The sequence below is a fragment of the Lycorma delicatula genome, chromosome 1 (genome assembly GCF_047948215.1).
Source record: "Lycorma delicatula isolate Av1 chromosome 1, ASM4794821v1, whole genome shotgun sequence".
Classification (NCBI taxonomy): domain Eukaryota; kingdom Metazoa; phylum Arthropoda; class Insecta; order Hemiptera; family Fulgoridae; genus Lycorma; species Lycorma delicatula.
In genome coordinates, this window is record NC_134455.1 from 152,677,250 (window position 1) to 152,693,604 (window position 16,355).

General features: G+C 28.2%; 1 protein-coding gene across 4 annotated transcripts in view; it reads right to left on the reverse strand.

The window, feature by feature from the left end:
• Positions 1–15,174, reverse strand: part of cora (erythrocyte membrane protein band 4.1 like coracle) — a 208,161-nt gene extending 192,987 nt beyond the window's left edge. For 3 of the 4 annotated variants that reach the window (XM_075365232.1, XM_075365231.1, XM_075365228.1), the window contains exon 1: positions 14,771–15,018. The gene's annotated coding sequence lies outside the window, so the exon portion shown is untranslated. Of the gene's footprint in view, positions 1–14,770; positions 15,019–15,045 lie in introns of those variants that run through there. The other variant, XM_075365229.1, reaches the window with a different exon arrangement.
• Between the last annotated feature and the right edge of the window lie 1,181 nt (positions 15,175–16,355).

A 16,355-nucleotide genomic window follows, 5' to 3' on the forward strand; every position in this document is an offset into this window, starting at 1 on the left:
AAAGTACTGCAACCAATTTTAAGGGGCGTATTTTAAGTAGCTTTTATATACTTATTTTAAAACCTGTTATTTTGAATTAAATCTACAATGAAACTCTCCTTACAAGAAAATATCCAATTGTAGAAAACGAAAAAACTGAATCATGGTGAAAATAAAGAGAAAAAAAGCATAGTAACAACGCAAATAGACTACCATTAATACTTAAGGTAAACTAATTGTAATAGAATGTAGAAAATATGTAAATAATTTTTTAACGTTTTATCAAAAATATATCAAAAACAATGAATGATTTTTCCAAACCATTTTTAATTCTACGATAACGTACATGCAGATGTTAATTTTTTAGTTTCATATTAAAATACGTTCAATATAAATATTAAATCACATTTTATATAATATGCCTTAACTATTCAATACTATATATAATTACATCTCCAAACAGATAAACAAATATTTTAAATCGTCTACGTAGGCCGTATTACCTTTGGCTTTAAAAATTTTTCTGCTAGATCTTCCTCTACAAAATAAAACAAAAATCACTGAAATCAGTTGATGCTACTTAATGAGAAATAAGGCTTGAAGATATATTTTTTTAAAAAATGCATACTTATTACATTAAAAAAAATTTTCTTATTTTTTTAAACTGTTAAAAACTAAATATAATTAACATACTACGGCAAATTTTAAATATGATTATATCAACCAGATATATGGGTGATATAAACACATGAAAAAAATGTTCCTCGTAAAAATATCTAATGAATTTGTAATAAATCTCATTTCATAAACGGTCACAGACCAAAACTAATAACCTAAAAACACGCAAGATCTTTAATTAATCAAATAATAGAATAGATATTTAATTCAGAACGCTACATTTAAAAATTCTTAACGCTGACGTAAAATATAAACAATTGTTAAAAAATAACAAATTTTTAACTAGTTAAAAAATAAACAGCACTTTAAAACGAATAAAATTTATATATATATATATATATATATATATATATATATATATATAGAGAGAGAGAGAGAGAGAGAGAGAGAGAGAGAGAGAGCTAAAATCATAATTCTGTTGAAAACGTTAAAGCTTTCAAAAATACTAGGGAACACGCGCGCTAAATTTCTCAGAGTAAATACATTTTACTGTGTAAAACATTACTAACATATTTATAGCCTGGTTGATTTAAGAAATATGAACATCAACATTAAAATTCTCACATATTAAGATAATCTCTTTATTTTCAAATCTATTCAAAAAAATAATTGAAATAGCAAAGCTGAAAATGTATTTTTTGTTTAAAAAATTTCGTCCGATGTTGAGTTCAGGGAAATTTATGGACGAGAAGACTAAAAACAAAAAAGAAGTAGTATACGAGGCAAAAGAGTAAAGGTTTCGTTTCTTTAAATCTTTTGCTAAAATTATAATCCGACAAATTTCACTTTTTACAGAAGTTCTCGCATCACGGGATTTACGCCTACGGGCCTCTAAGAAGTTATTTTGACAATGGTTGAAACGATTTGCGCATATATTCATTTAGTTTTAATGGAGATTCTTTAGCTTTACTTGCCATTATAAACAAGTGAGAATTACTGAACGAAAATTATTTTATGTACTGAAAGTTTTATTTATAAATTAAATAATTATTTAATAATATATTTTATATGAGGAGACTGGTGCAAAATACTAGTGATTTCTAACACAGTAATTATTCGCAGTCTTAAAATATTATCTGACAACGGTGAAGTAACCGTCCTTTTTCGATATTTTGTACCCCATTTAAACATTTAGTTACGCTTTAAATCGGTAACTATTGTTATATAATACAAGGATTACACAACAAACAAATGGATTAAAATTAAATATACGACCTAAACGATTATATTCAAATATTTTTTATCATCATTTACACCTTAAATAACAACACTTCAATGCTAGCGTACAATGTCGGTTTTCATTTGCAGCAAAAGTGTTATTGCAGTTTTTAAAAAAGGTAAATAATTCAGATAGTAATAATTAGCATACAGTTATGCGAAAATAATACATTACTTGTCTCTTGATTTTCTTTTACGTAAAAAAATATAATGAATAAATATGCCGTATTTTAAACAAATCGGCTTAAAATACGGCAGACAACGGAAGCATACAAAAAACAGTATCTAAAAACAAGCAAATTTTCACAATAAACTTCGATAACGGTATTTATTTTAATGTAATATAAATTTAATATCATATTGCAAATTAAGAGAGAGGTGTAAACAAAGTATTGTTGACTGCAAACACTATTATTATGTTTATGTTTAGTAAGTACAAGTAACCAGAAAATCATAAAAATAGTTTCGTTCCATGTACGGTAATTACAAAGTTGTTACATCAAGTATTGAATATTTTTTACAATACATAAAATACGAGTCGTTCAATAATTAAAAAAGAAAATTACGGCAAAAGCGGAAAAACTATTAGATTAATTATTAAAACGATTATCAATTGAAAGGGTGACTAAGGTTCAAGTCGTCACCCGTGACACAGAGAATATTAGTTTTTGGAAAAGAATTTTCATTATTATAACCTCTTTTGTTTATTTGAAAATTTCGGCTGCGCTTGAAAGAACCGTGAAAGAACAGAGTGTTGTGATACGATTTATATTTTCAGAAAATTCACTAGCTAAAAATCGGCCGAAATTCATTCGGGGATGTTAAAATAATAATGTAAAACGTGAATTAACCGTGCAAATTTTTATAAATGGACTGAACGAGTGCTATCCGAATTTTATCGTAGCAGAAGATCGGGGAAGTTTCGACTTTGTAAATCGCATTAATTATCTTCTCGGTAAAGACAAACGCGTAGAAATTTGGGAAATCGCTGGAATTTGTAATGTATGTATAAACTTTGTAAATCGCATTAATTATCTTCTCGGTAAGGACAAACGCTTAGAAATTTGGGAAATCGCTGGAATTTGTAATTATGTATTAGTACTGTTCGTACCATTAATCACGATAAGCTGAAACTCTGACAAACGTATTCAAGAGGGTTCCAAGGCAGTCGACTCAAAGCCACAAAGACATCCGAATTCACATTTGTACAAAACTTAAACGATGGTTTCTAGCGTTAAGTAATGCCTTTATAGATTGCATAACAACTGGTGATAAAAACTGTATTAATCAATTTGAACCGTTATCCAAACCTCTGAATATGCAATGAAACATCCAACTTAGTCCGCCAGGAAAAATTCTAAATCTACGCGTCAGAAAGTAAAGTGATGCTAACGGTGTTTTGGGACTATAAAGGCCCAATTTATTATTATTTTGTCGAACATTCAAGTAAGCAATAGAGAGTCCTACTACTGCGACATGTTACAAAATAAAGTGAAACCCGTGATAAAGAGGATATCTCCAACTTCCATCTCGAAACTTCGTCTGCATGATAAAACACCCACCCCATACCGCTCAAAAGACATGGGAAGCTATTCAAAAATCGAGTCGAGAGGTGTTGCCACATTCACTTTACAGCCCCTCTGATCTAAAACGATATATTTTTGTTTGTTTGGTTTTCTCAAAGAGCTTTTACTTGGCACTGAGTCGCAACAATGAGCGGATCAAGAAAGGCTCAGGTACAGAGATGAACAATTCTTTACTACTGGAATAAGAAAACTCACGGAAAGACAATATACGAGTTAATTATTTTTTTTAAGAGGTACTGTAAATCTTCTGCAATGGCACGTACTATTCAATCAGATTTTTTTAAAAGTAATTACGATACAAATTACGAAAAAAATGGCTAAGTAATAAAATTATTAAAAAATAAACTTAATAAAATAATAATATTAAATAAACTAAAATTATGCCGCTAGATGGTGGAGGCAATAAAAAATGTTATCCATCATATACAGGAAAATATAGTTTGTTATAAAGATTGGTTGACAATGGTTATTAATATATTGTGCCTTGATGCAATCATAGTCATGGTACTATTTATATAGATTACGATATCAACAGCGAATGATTTTTAAATTGTATACAATAAATTCTATATAAAATCCAATATATGTTACATTACAAAGAAACAAGTACAGAACAAAATATTTCAAATAAAATAAAATAATACCTTGTACCAGAACTTCATTGTATTTAGTACAGCTATCAAGCATAACTGCATCTTGTCAACCTTCACTTATTTTGTTAACAGTGTACACACAAGGACAAAAAACAATGCATTATTTTCATCAAATGATTATTATTATCATTATTAATTTATATTTCAAATTATAAAACAAAATGTTCTGAAATAACCTGTACACAAACTTTCAAAACCCAATACACACACACAAAAATAAATACAGTAAATGTCGCAAAAGAAAAAGCTTGTTTTGAAAAAATAAATTTTACGAATCGGATACAAAAAAAAAAATTATTTTGTACCACAATTAAGCATTTCAATGTATTTTGGTGTTCAATTAAAGGTTTCGATCACATAGAACAATTAATATATCGATAAGAAAATGAATGAAACGGTACTTAATTCTCCGTCGAATGACGAGTGGTTATTCAGTCATTACAAGATCAGTATTTGAAAACTGGAGATTACAAAAAAATACTTGCGGAAAGATTGAACTGGAAGTAATTTACATTATATAATTAATTTATATCGATCTGAACTTCTAAAGAAAAGTGAATTACTTTGGCACTGTACGAAAAATCCAATAAATATGGCGCGAAGGTGTTTATGGCTGAACCGCCAGAATGCCGAATCATCAGAAAGCAATCGACTTAGAACTATGAAGCAGAACCTAGCAAAGTAAACAGTCTTAATTATAGTCTTAATTACAGTCTTAGTCAAATTATATCCAGCGCGGAGCAAAAAAAAGGCCAAAAGTATATCGTTGATACATACTGAAAGTCCTCGTTAAAATAAAATATTTTTTCACGTCTATTCCCCCACATTCAATCACAGCAATGTAGTAAGCTTAGATTTTGAAGAAGGTAACATAACGTGAAAAGGAAGGTATCGTAACGTGGCCCACTGCAAAAATTAATGGCTGTTTCTTCCGTTTACACTAAGCACAGTATCGCAGGATACAAAGTTTCGGACTCGCTACTGAATTTAAAAAATGGCCGGAATGAAATCTGCAAGTGGCTAAAACATAGCATTAGGCTAATGGATTTAAATATAATGGAAGTCGGGGTTGCTTTACGTTTGATTTATTCGTGGAAAAGCCACATACAAATTCACAAGTAGTTAAGATGTGTCAATTATTCCTGGAAACCTACGTAAAATAAAAGCACATTATGACCTCCAACAATATGACCTGAAGGAAGTGCATCATTAACCGGCATGACAAATGCACATGAATATATTTCACTAAGTCTCCAAATGCCAGATAAAATTAGACAATCTAAAAGAGATTTACAAAGTTTATCAGAACTTTGAGAAAGGTTTAAATCACAGCAAATTTCAAAGATGGAATTCATAAAATGTGCTTCTTATTATTCTCTATTTTATATACTTATACGGGCTAATGACTATTAAGCATTATAATAGCCTATTTTATTTATAATTTATTAGAATAAATAAAAATAAGATTTAATTACTAAATTTTTTTTTGTGGGCGAAAAACGCCTAGGAGTTATCATCGCCCGGAATTTTATTAATAAAAGGGTAAAATAACTCCAAAATAATAAAGTTTATAAGGTGTACAATTAAAATTAATCATATAATAAAAATTTATTAAAACAAGTCAAGAAGGCAAAATAAAACTCAAAGCTAATACCACAGACGAAGTCGTTAAAATATAAAAGTTAAAATAATCGAATAATGATTACTAAACATTTGTAAAGTATTTATACACCGATGCAAAGCAGAAAAGCGGAACTTGCTGAAACATTGTGTAAAAAAATTCCAACCAATTAGAATAGTATAAAAACAAACAGTCTCTGTTCTAATCTGCTGTACTTAATTTTTCAAAATGTTTAATTTTTGAATTAACAATCTAGACATGGTAATCGGTCCGCCGTATTTCTTGCTGAACAATACCTCAACAGGATTAATAGAGTTTACTTAAATTCCCATGTTTAAATTTATTGTTTCATTAACGTCTGTAGAAAATATCGGCCACGTTTCTAAAATATTTTCTTAATTAGGTGTTAAAACATATCTGAGAATGTAATAATAAAAATTTTTACACGCTAAAATTTTTGATGACTCATGATTATAATGCTTGCAAACAATATTCCATTAAAAAAAGAATAAAAAGGAAACACGAATTAAAATAGACTCTAAACTGGACACTAAAGTATTCGACTGGTAATTCGTAAATTCAACAATGGACACCTAAAGCACCAGGTTTTAAAACGTAGAAATTAAATTCAAATCGATTACAAAAAATACAACGCATGGTTTAACACAAGTACAGTACAGAACACCAAAATAAATTAATAAAAAGAGAATACAAATTCAAACAACATTAAAAAAATTAAGTAATTTTTAAATAAGAAATAATGACAATAAAAAAACAGTCAATGTTTACAATACACAGCTCTAAACTTGTCTGGAGGGGAAGTAGAGAAAAAAATTAATAACAGTGACTGAAATAAGAGAAAAACGAATTTCTAGAAGGCAAGTAATCACGACACAGATGTTAAAAATATAAATGTGGGAAAAACTGTTTTCAAACTACGAATATTTAAGGTCTTGATTTTGTCAATAATCAAACCAGAGGCAGTCTAATTTATACTGTATAAACAACATAAAAAATATTAAACATACATCAAAATAGCATTAACAAAAAAATACACAAGTATCAATAATATTAGTCATAATTTCATACATAAAAGTGAATGGAAATATATTTTGCTCTAAATAATTACTTGAATAACGAGAATTATGCGATCAGGAAATGAATCTACTACGCTATACATAAGCAAATCAGAACAAGGATGGACATTGTTCATTCTCGTGAACAAAAAGCATGTCTTCGCATGACTTATAGAAAATTTTGCCTTAAAAAATTATCTTCACTTTTATCAGTTGACATATCTCAACACCAGTTTACGATACATGATATTTTGCTACCAGTATGTTTACATCTGCCGAATATTTCTTGGTACGCGGTTTAGTACTAGAGTAAACGGAAAACAGTGTAAAAATTTCACAGACGAGATAACGTGTAGTTTCATATGACAGTTCAATTGAAAATGGTCTATTGAATCGTAGTCCCGTAATATTGTGAAAAGGAAGTAGAATGAAATAAATAGTTTGGTGGTTGCCCAGTAAACTTGCTACAGGCAGGTTTTAAATCAAGCCTAGAAGGGAGTTGGGGGGGAAAATTATCAGCTGATCAGGAACAATTACATTATTTCAAACAACCAAGTTTTGAAAACCGGTAGACAGAAAGAGCTGTGAAACAACTGTTATATACAATGCTGACAAAATTGGTCTGGACTGAAAAATAATTGCAACACAACCTTGATGTAGGGTTCTACTACAGTGATTAGTATTTTATTGTTACGCAACCTTCTAAATCGCACATAAATAATATTTTATACCTTCTTAAATAGCTCCACTGTAAGATTGCCAGTCGTAGATCAATTAAAAAAATAATAAACTCTTTTAACAATTGAATCTTCAATTGTTTAAGATAATTAAAGCTCTGCTGTATTGCTGATTACGCCGGTATAAATTTACATAAATAGTTTTAAAAAATACATTAGAAGTTTTATTGACAAAAAAATTTCACGAGTTTTCGCAAAGCTAAACAATGATAAATAGTATATTCATCACAAAAACATTTACCATTTCAGGCAAATCAAAAAATCGGGTGGGGTTGTGTCGGGCGGGGACGGCCGCTAGTTTAACGTGAAACGTTACAGACCTCGGATAATATTCCTCCGAACTACAGATCGACCAACTTATCTGTAGAATTAAATGGGAGAGCCACCATCGTATTTTTTAACAAAACCGAGTCTCCAACGGAAAATGTTAGTTCCTTCATTTGGCCAACTCGAGTCATTTGGTCTTCTGCATGTCAACGAGTCACTTTTAGTGTTTTTAGAAATAAAAACGAGACATAGACTGCGTACTAAATTTAATTTTAACATAGAACAGTACGGGTGTTATCTTTACTCGTTATGTCCAATTGTTCACTAGCGGTAGAGGTGCTAGCCCCGTGCCAGCTTTGCGACGCTCCCTTAGGGTGCCACAGGAATCGGTTCTCATATCGACCCTGTGGAATACAGCCTACAATATTTTTCGACTTCCGTTGCCGATTAACGTCGCCGTGATTGGGTCTGCAGACTTGGCCAGCGTGGCCGATGCGGAAAGTAAGAAGGACGCTGTCGTAAAGATTGAAGAGATATATACCAGAATTTGCAGCTAGATGAGAGGAGTAGGTATAAATTTTCATAAATATACTTCATGTTGAAATATTTTCATTTATTAAAAATATCTCTACAGTTACGTAACAATTTAAATAATTTTTCATTAGAAACCTATTACTCTCTAGAGTATAATTTATAAACAAACATTCTTATTTTTAGTTTATCATTAACAAATATATAATAACAAGCGCTAATAAAAGCCTGATAATGGAATTAAATAAGACAACCGATTTTCTATGAACAATGACATAAAAATAAACATTACATGTGAACGATAAATTTAAAGATATAACTTCTAAAGATATGATAAAGCAACAAAATTAACTACACCGACTTTTCATGAAGTAAGAATGACATTACTTCAACGCATACCTATAAAATGAATGTATGTAAGAATGAAACAACCGATATAAAAGAAACAAGAAATAAACACAACATGGCAGTAGGATATAATTTTTTTCAAATACTGCTTATATAAACATACAAATATTTATTAAAAAATTCTGTGTAACTGCCCACATAATTAACAAATTTTTGTGAACAAAAATAAGAATTAAAACTTGATGTTGAGAACTAAAATATCAATTTAATCAGTATTTAAAAAAAAAAATTAAAAAGCCAAGAACACAGTAAAATCATGTTCATTAAATGTTTCACGTCAAAGAAAAAAGCAGCAATAAACAGAAATCAACCCCCCGTCCCACCCCATTACAAAGATAAATTCTTCTATAATCAGAATTTCTACATTACACTGAATTACATTTAAAAATGTAAAATATCAGTATTTCTCATCTACACCTATGCGATTGATAGATTTTATTTAATTCTCAAAGCCTTTCTGGGAGGGCTAATCTTTTAACCTAAGCATATTTACTACATCCTTCATTATAATCTATATTATATATATAGATTATTCATTATATATATATATTAGTTTTTGTCTTCCTCAGAGTTTTTCACCTTCTACTTTCTCTGTATCATTAAATTAACTAAAATCCGTTGTCTTATATGTGGCTTATCTACCAAGTAATCCTTCACAAAAGTCTGAGACAGTCTCTACTCTTTTTTTTTTTTGCTCAAAACCAATTCATTTCAAATTTATCTACACCTAACTTTCAGTGACCTTCTTCAAGACCGAATGCCTCAATTCTTTTCTGTTTTTCTTGTTGTTCATTTTTTAATACCAAAAATCATTAATGTTCAACAAAAATTTCTTTCTAAATCTTTGATTTATATTTAAATACTATACTATTTTTTCCCGGTAAAACTTCTTGATTGTTTCAGTCTACTTTTTATATCTTAATCCTTATAACTTTACTATGTCATATTTTCTTTCTGCTAAATAAACAATGTCACCGGCAAATTTTAACATCATTGTTTTTTCAGCTTGGATAGTAATTCCAATTTGAAATTTTGCATTTAATTTCTTTATTCATTCTTCTATATAAGCTGAAAAGGAAAGGGCCCAAATATATATTTGTATCGCTCCTTTTTGAATCAGAACTTACCTTTCTTTATCTCCCATTCGATTAGAATACTTACTAATACAGATTGTAAATTTCCTTCTGTTAAGGTCTGAATTTTCTAAAAAACTTTATTTTCACATTAAACCCAAAACAACAATGCTTAAAATAGGTTATATACAGATTAACTAAAAAAGCAGCAACTTGGCAAAAGCTGGATGTGAATTAATGAAAAAGCAAATAGAAGCGATAATCTATTAACTAGTTTCCTGAGAATATTAAAATAAAGGAATGTAGAGGTCTTATTTCTCATCAGGATGGATATATGCTGTTTGCAAATAAAGCAAAATCAATTGACAACAAAACACTGAATCAGCAGAATCCTTTCCACAATGTATTTCTCTCCTGTAAATTTTGTAAAATTTTCCCAGTAAAAGAACCTGGCCAACATGAAAATAGAAAGGAAATCTATCCTTAATGTTAAAGACTTGAAATTCTTCACGTGTTACAAAATATCCTAAAATATGCCATGCAAAAGAGTCCATCAAAGGTGGGAAATTAATTATTAAAAAAGAGACTATCTCTTTGTCGAGTATTACCTAGGTAATTATGAATGTTCAGAGTGTATATACTAAAACGCTAAATGGTATGAAAACAAAATGCTATATTGCAGTACTATCTAAGGATTCAAGATTTACAGCCGTTTTCCTAGGCAAAATGTAGATTAATTCAAATTTTATTTGTATAAAAAATTCTAAATAGTAAAAAATAAAATCTGATTTATACATTTTACCATTTTCAGAATTGTTACAATGCTTCTTTTCAGATTTTTTCCTAATTAAAATATATAACTGCAACTGAATATATTTATTCACCACAATCCAATACCATAAGAAGTAAAATTTTATTTTTTATAAATGCATCTTACCAACTTATATTCAACAAAAAAGCAGGATAAATAAATTGCTTGTTTTATCAAATAATGAAATAGTATTTTATAAATACTCACAATAATATATTATCATAAATTCAGCTTGATAACATGTTAATAAATATAAAATAGTCCATTTAACTATTTTTCAATGTTTCAAATGCTTATAAAGTTAATCATATAACTTGCACAGTGTTTTTACTATCACCATTTCCTACCATACAATGAATGAAAATCACACTTAAACAATGAAATCATATGTCTATAAAAAAAAATACACATCAAAAAATTTACTCTCATATGACTGACTATGAGAATAAATGTGTTATATGACTGACTAGCGCACCGGGCTACTCTATTGGTTTAACTCCTCACAAATCAATTATTTAACAGATGATTTTTGAGTTTCAAATCCTAGTAAAAGTCGATTCCTAAATCCCAGTAAAAGTTAGTTCCTTTTATATGGATTTGAAACTAAATAGTGGATATCAGGAATAGTGGATATAGTGTTCTCGGGAACGGTCAGCAGAGTTGTATGTAAATGAGGTGTACCTGATTTACATGACATACACAACAGCTACAGGGAAGGGTAGATTACTGTTCCAGTTGAACAGATTGCAACGTACACATTAAGAAAGAAAAAATGACTGACTGAACTAATAACGTGATTCAAACTAGAATTTATCAATATTTATTATATAATAATAAAAATCATCCATCATAAATGTAATAAGAGGGCACTAAACAACTTGCAGAACAGAAGAGAAGTTCACCAAATACACAATCTCATAGTTTGAAACATTATCAGCTAAACCCCTAAACGGTGTCATAAATACATGGATACTCTATGTTGAAAATCAACAAATTGAGCAAACATCCACCGCACTTAAATTTTAATGCTATCTGTCCTACACCCTCAACTATAATTTTTTTAAATACAATAACAATAATGAAAACAGTAACAAATAATTTTTTTTAATGACCATGACAATGCACCATAAAAATAAATCATATTTTATTAATCATTAGTTTAAATGTAATGATCAACTTTCGTGTAGTAAATGTGCATTTTTTTTTTGTATAGAGCACACTTCAAATATAAAATCTAACTCAATTAAATTGCTTAACTGCTGGAATGAGCCTACATGCATAATTTCATATTAATTTGATAATGAAAGCCCATGAAAGATTTATTAGCCTAAAAAATTTCTTAATAATAATTAAATAATTACTATTAATAAAAATAGACAATTATAAATTGTACATATTAAAGCACATAAATTATTTAAAATCTATTTATTGCTATAATGTAAATTTAAACAAGATTATTAAACAAGACAGAAAAAAAATTCAACTGAATTCAGCAACAATATTCAGCTTACTTTACAACTTTCTAATATCAGTAGCTTGAAAAAGATGTAAAAAATTCCAAAAACTATGTAGTACGTAAATTATTTAATTATCTAGGTGTTCCAAATAAAAACAAAAAACTGGGCAAACAAATCAAAGCTTGTAAAATCTTATCAGTACCAATCAATAACTTAACATGGTATTTTATACACACCCATTTTTTTATACATAGATTTCATAGCACAACACCAAGTCTAGACAGTAAGAACTATTATAAAGTCTATGATAAAAATTAATGTTCAGGCAGAATAAAAAAAAAATACAAATAAAATATAAATAAAAATTCTCTCTACAAAGTTAATATCCATAAAAGAAACTAACTTTTTTTTAAACCTTACTTTAAAAAAAAATCAATTTCACTACTTACAACCCAAATTTCAAAACAATAGAGCACCCTTATTAACAAATTAAGCATTAAAGATAGAAGCTTAAAACTATTTTTTTTAAATTATAAATTTGAGTATAAAAATTTATTTAAATTTTTAATTAAGTATACATGTAGGCTTAATTTCCTACAGAAATGGGATAAAATTGAATTATAAGAACATATACTCTGTAACATGTACTCAGTAGCTGTAATTCCTGTGACAGTAGTAAAGAATTCCTGTATTATCAAGAGCACCTAAGTGCAGAATTAAGCATTATATTTCATTTTACAAATGTGGATAGGTTTTACACATCTTTTTAAATCAACATATCTCGTATCTGCTGCTGTAACTGAGACAACCTACTGTATTTTTTGTTAATTTATACTACCATTATAAAACTGTTATACAACATTTTAATACTAGTTTCAATATGTATATAGGAAGATAATGCGCATTCAGAAGTCTTTGCATATATTTTTATTTTCACACACAGATGATAAATATATTTTTAAATGTTGATTTACCATAGTTTTTAAATTAGAGAGGTTGGCTAGCATTAGGTTATGTTTGCTGATATCATAAATAAAAAATTATATGATTAATACATAGTTAATCATATAATTAACTATAATCATAGTTAGGTTTGGTTAACACAGTTCTGTGTACTAAATTTCATATGATATCAACAAACATAACCAAACCTCATCTAATTAGTCCTTAAATATTCTATTGGCCAATTTTAAAATGTATATATATGTGGGACATTGACACAAATTCAAAACATTAACCTGTACTGCTACAGGAATAAGTAATTTTTTGATTTTAAAATCTTTAGAATTTTAAAATCTTTGCATATTTATAATCAGCAGAGTGAAAAAACAACATATGCCAAATAACTGATATTTGAATGCGCAACGTCTTGCTATATAACTAACCAAAAAAAATTCATGGCTGTATTTTCTCCAATACAAATATATCTCAGATAAAATAATGGATTCTTCAATATTTGAGTCTTATGATCAAAAAACCTTTTTTTAATAAAGCTCAAAACTGTACCCTCCATAACAGAATTATGTCTATTTATTTATGATTACAAAACTCAATAAACTGATTTAATTATTTCTATTCACTTCTGGAACTTCTAAATATCAAATCAAGAGACTTTTGCCTGGCCAAAAGACATGGATGCACATTATTTATTGAATTCCTTGTCACTATATTTAAATATATGCAGAAATTACAAATAGGCTAATGAAACTACACTGTTTAATAATCAAATGAAATCTAAAATGAGCTTTAACAAATACTGTTTTACAGTAACATAACCCAAACAAAACCTAAAGAACCTGAAAAAGAATTTGTTCAAAATAACTATGTCAAATAAGATTAAATGAAAATTACTAACATATAGGTTGTAATTGAATTATAACCTAGGTTTACTTAGTGAATTAAAAAAATTCAAATAAAAACGAGTGACAATTACAACAAAAGAAAAGTGATGGGAAATGAAAATCAAATTATTTTTTAAGTAATAAAAAAATATACCTGAAAAACCAAACTTAACTAATTCATAAAAATTAACGGTAATAAATAGGTAGGAAGCATTATAACGTTATTCTATAGTTTCTAGCTACTATAATTTCCATTATAATTCAAATATGAAATAAAAGATGACACTACATCGCTAATAAGAAATTAAGGTTAACGTATATAGAATCAACTGTAGAATGAATTTTTCAACAATTGTATTTCTTATAAGTAATTTCAATAACCATATTTCGGCTACATATTCAGTAACTTAAAGAAAATAAACAAAAATTTACAAGCTCAGTCAACGTTAAACGGATATACTTCCCATGGGTCAAAACTGAATTTAATATGTTACAATAAAAAAATTAAAGAAGGCGCGGTTTTAAAATAAACGATAAACAAAAGGAAACAGGACGAAAGGATAATATAACCTATGTAATCCTTCACAAGCTAATCAAATTTATTCAATAACACTTAGGACTAATACATTTAATTTTTTCTCATATTATTTTCGGAACGTGAAAGCATGGTTTATCTACTAAACAAGCACACTACGTTAAAGAATATAACATGAAAAAAAAACATGTCAACAAAGTGGGCTTGGCTTCACAAACACTAATGATTAACCAAAGAAATAAAATAAATTATTATAAAATATGGTTAACATTACAGTCATTACTAATGAGAGTACTTACTTTCTTCAAAGCAACACTACTGAATCCATCAATTAAAATTCATAACATAACAATAACACCAAAAATAACGCAATTCAGGGCGGATCATAAACGTCAGGGTACTGGATGGATCCAAACACACCCGATCAAATAAGACGAGATACTTCGAACAAAACTTAAAACTGTATACTGCAAAGGTTAACAACATAAAAAGAAAAACGTTTTAATAATTTATATGATATAATAACGTATAAATATAATAGTTCATTATATGACGAACTATTTTCTTTACTTACCTACTAACAGTTTACTTCACTTATAACAGTGTACTCACTGCACGTGAAGATGGCAGCACTATGAAAGAGTTTACTAAAAATAATGCTTTGATCACGCATGCGCTACAGGTCATTAGGCGCCTCATTCATTCTGATTATTTCTCGACAGCGTTTAAAAGTAGGCTCATAACCTAGTTGAAAACAAACTGTAGATCTTAATAAAAAAATTTTTATAGAAAAAAAAATTAATATATGATTATAACTAAAATTAATTTTAAAATATAACTTTTGCTACAAACCGAACCAAATTTATTATAAAATGTTTAATAAATTATTAACATATCTTTTCAGTTGTATTTATGATCTTCAATAAAACTTTCATCCCCGATCATCATGTACAAAACATAGCAAGTAGTCTTACAAATCTTATTTCAATCAAAGATCTACTAAAATATGAAAAGAAACCTTTTTATAAGTATAAAACATTTTATTCTTTCTCTTTAAAGACCGTCATGGGTCATACAACCAACTATAATCAGGTTTTGCTTTATAAATGTTTATGTTTTCTAACTTTTATAATCCAGCCTGCAACCAATACACAATATGCACAAAAAAAAGTGCTTCTACTTGAACAAATTTCTGTGCTGTTTTGCCCAATACTGTACCAAAATGTACAGGATTACCAGATGAATAAAATTATCAAGAAAGTCTTGTATTAACAGCACACGTTTTTATTTTTAATGCTGTGTATTACATATTAAATTAATTACGTAAACTAATTTATCATACGTCATCCTTCATACAATTTGACTTAGTCATACTTGAAAATTTAATAGATGAAACAGAGTATTTTTCTGATTTGCTCAGTGACATGTCTCTTCTCAGTGTAAATTCTTAAATTCTATAACTTACCTTTACTTCATTGGAGAACATTTTTTGGATAATTTTCTTTATCATAACTTAAAAGTAAAGAAAAGGATAATTTTTTGGTAGTAATGTTATTCTTAGAAAATTGTTCCATTTCCACATGTAACGTCCCTCAATTTTAGTATTACTGGAAAATATAAAATTTTACTTTTATGTCTTATTTTTTATATTCTGAACTGTTATCATAATTATATATTTTGAATCTTATTAGATCAAACATAATAATTTATGGTTTTCTATAAGATGTGATAAATTTAGACTTTTATTTAATCTGGAGAGGTTACGGCATATTTCTCATTGCTATAAACTCTTTATTAAAAAAAAACTGATTTAAGTCTGTAATTGATTAATTAAATTTATGGTTATAGCTGCATATGGTTACATAACCTAAGCAAAACTATTTA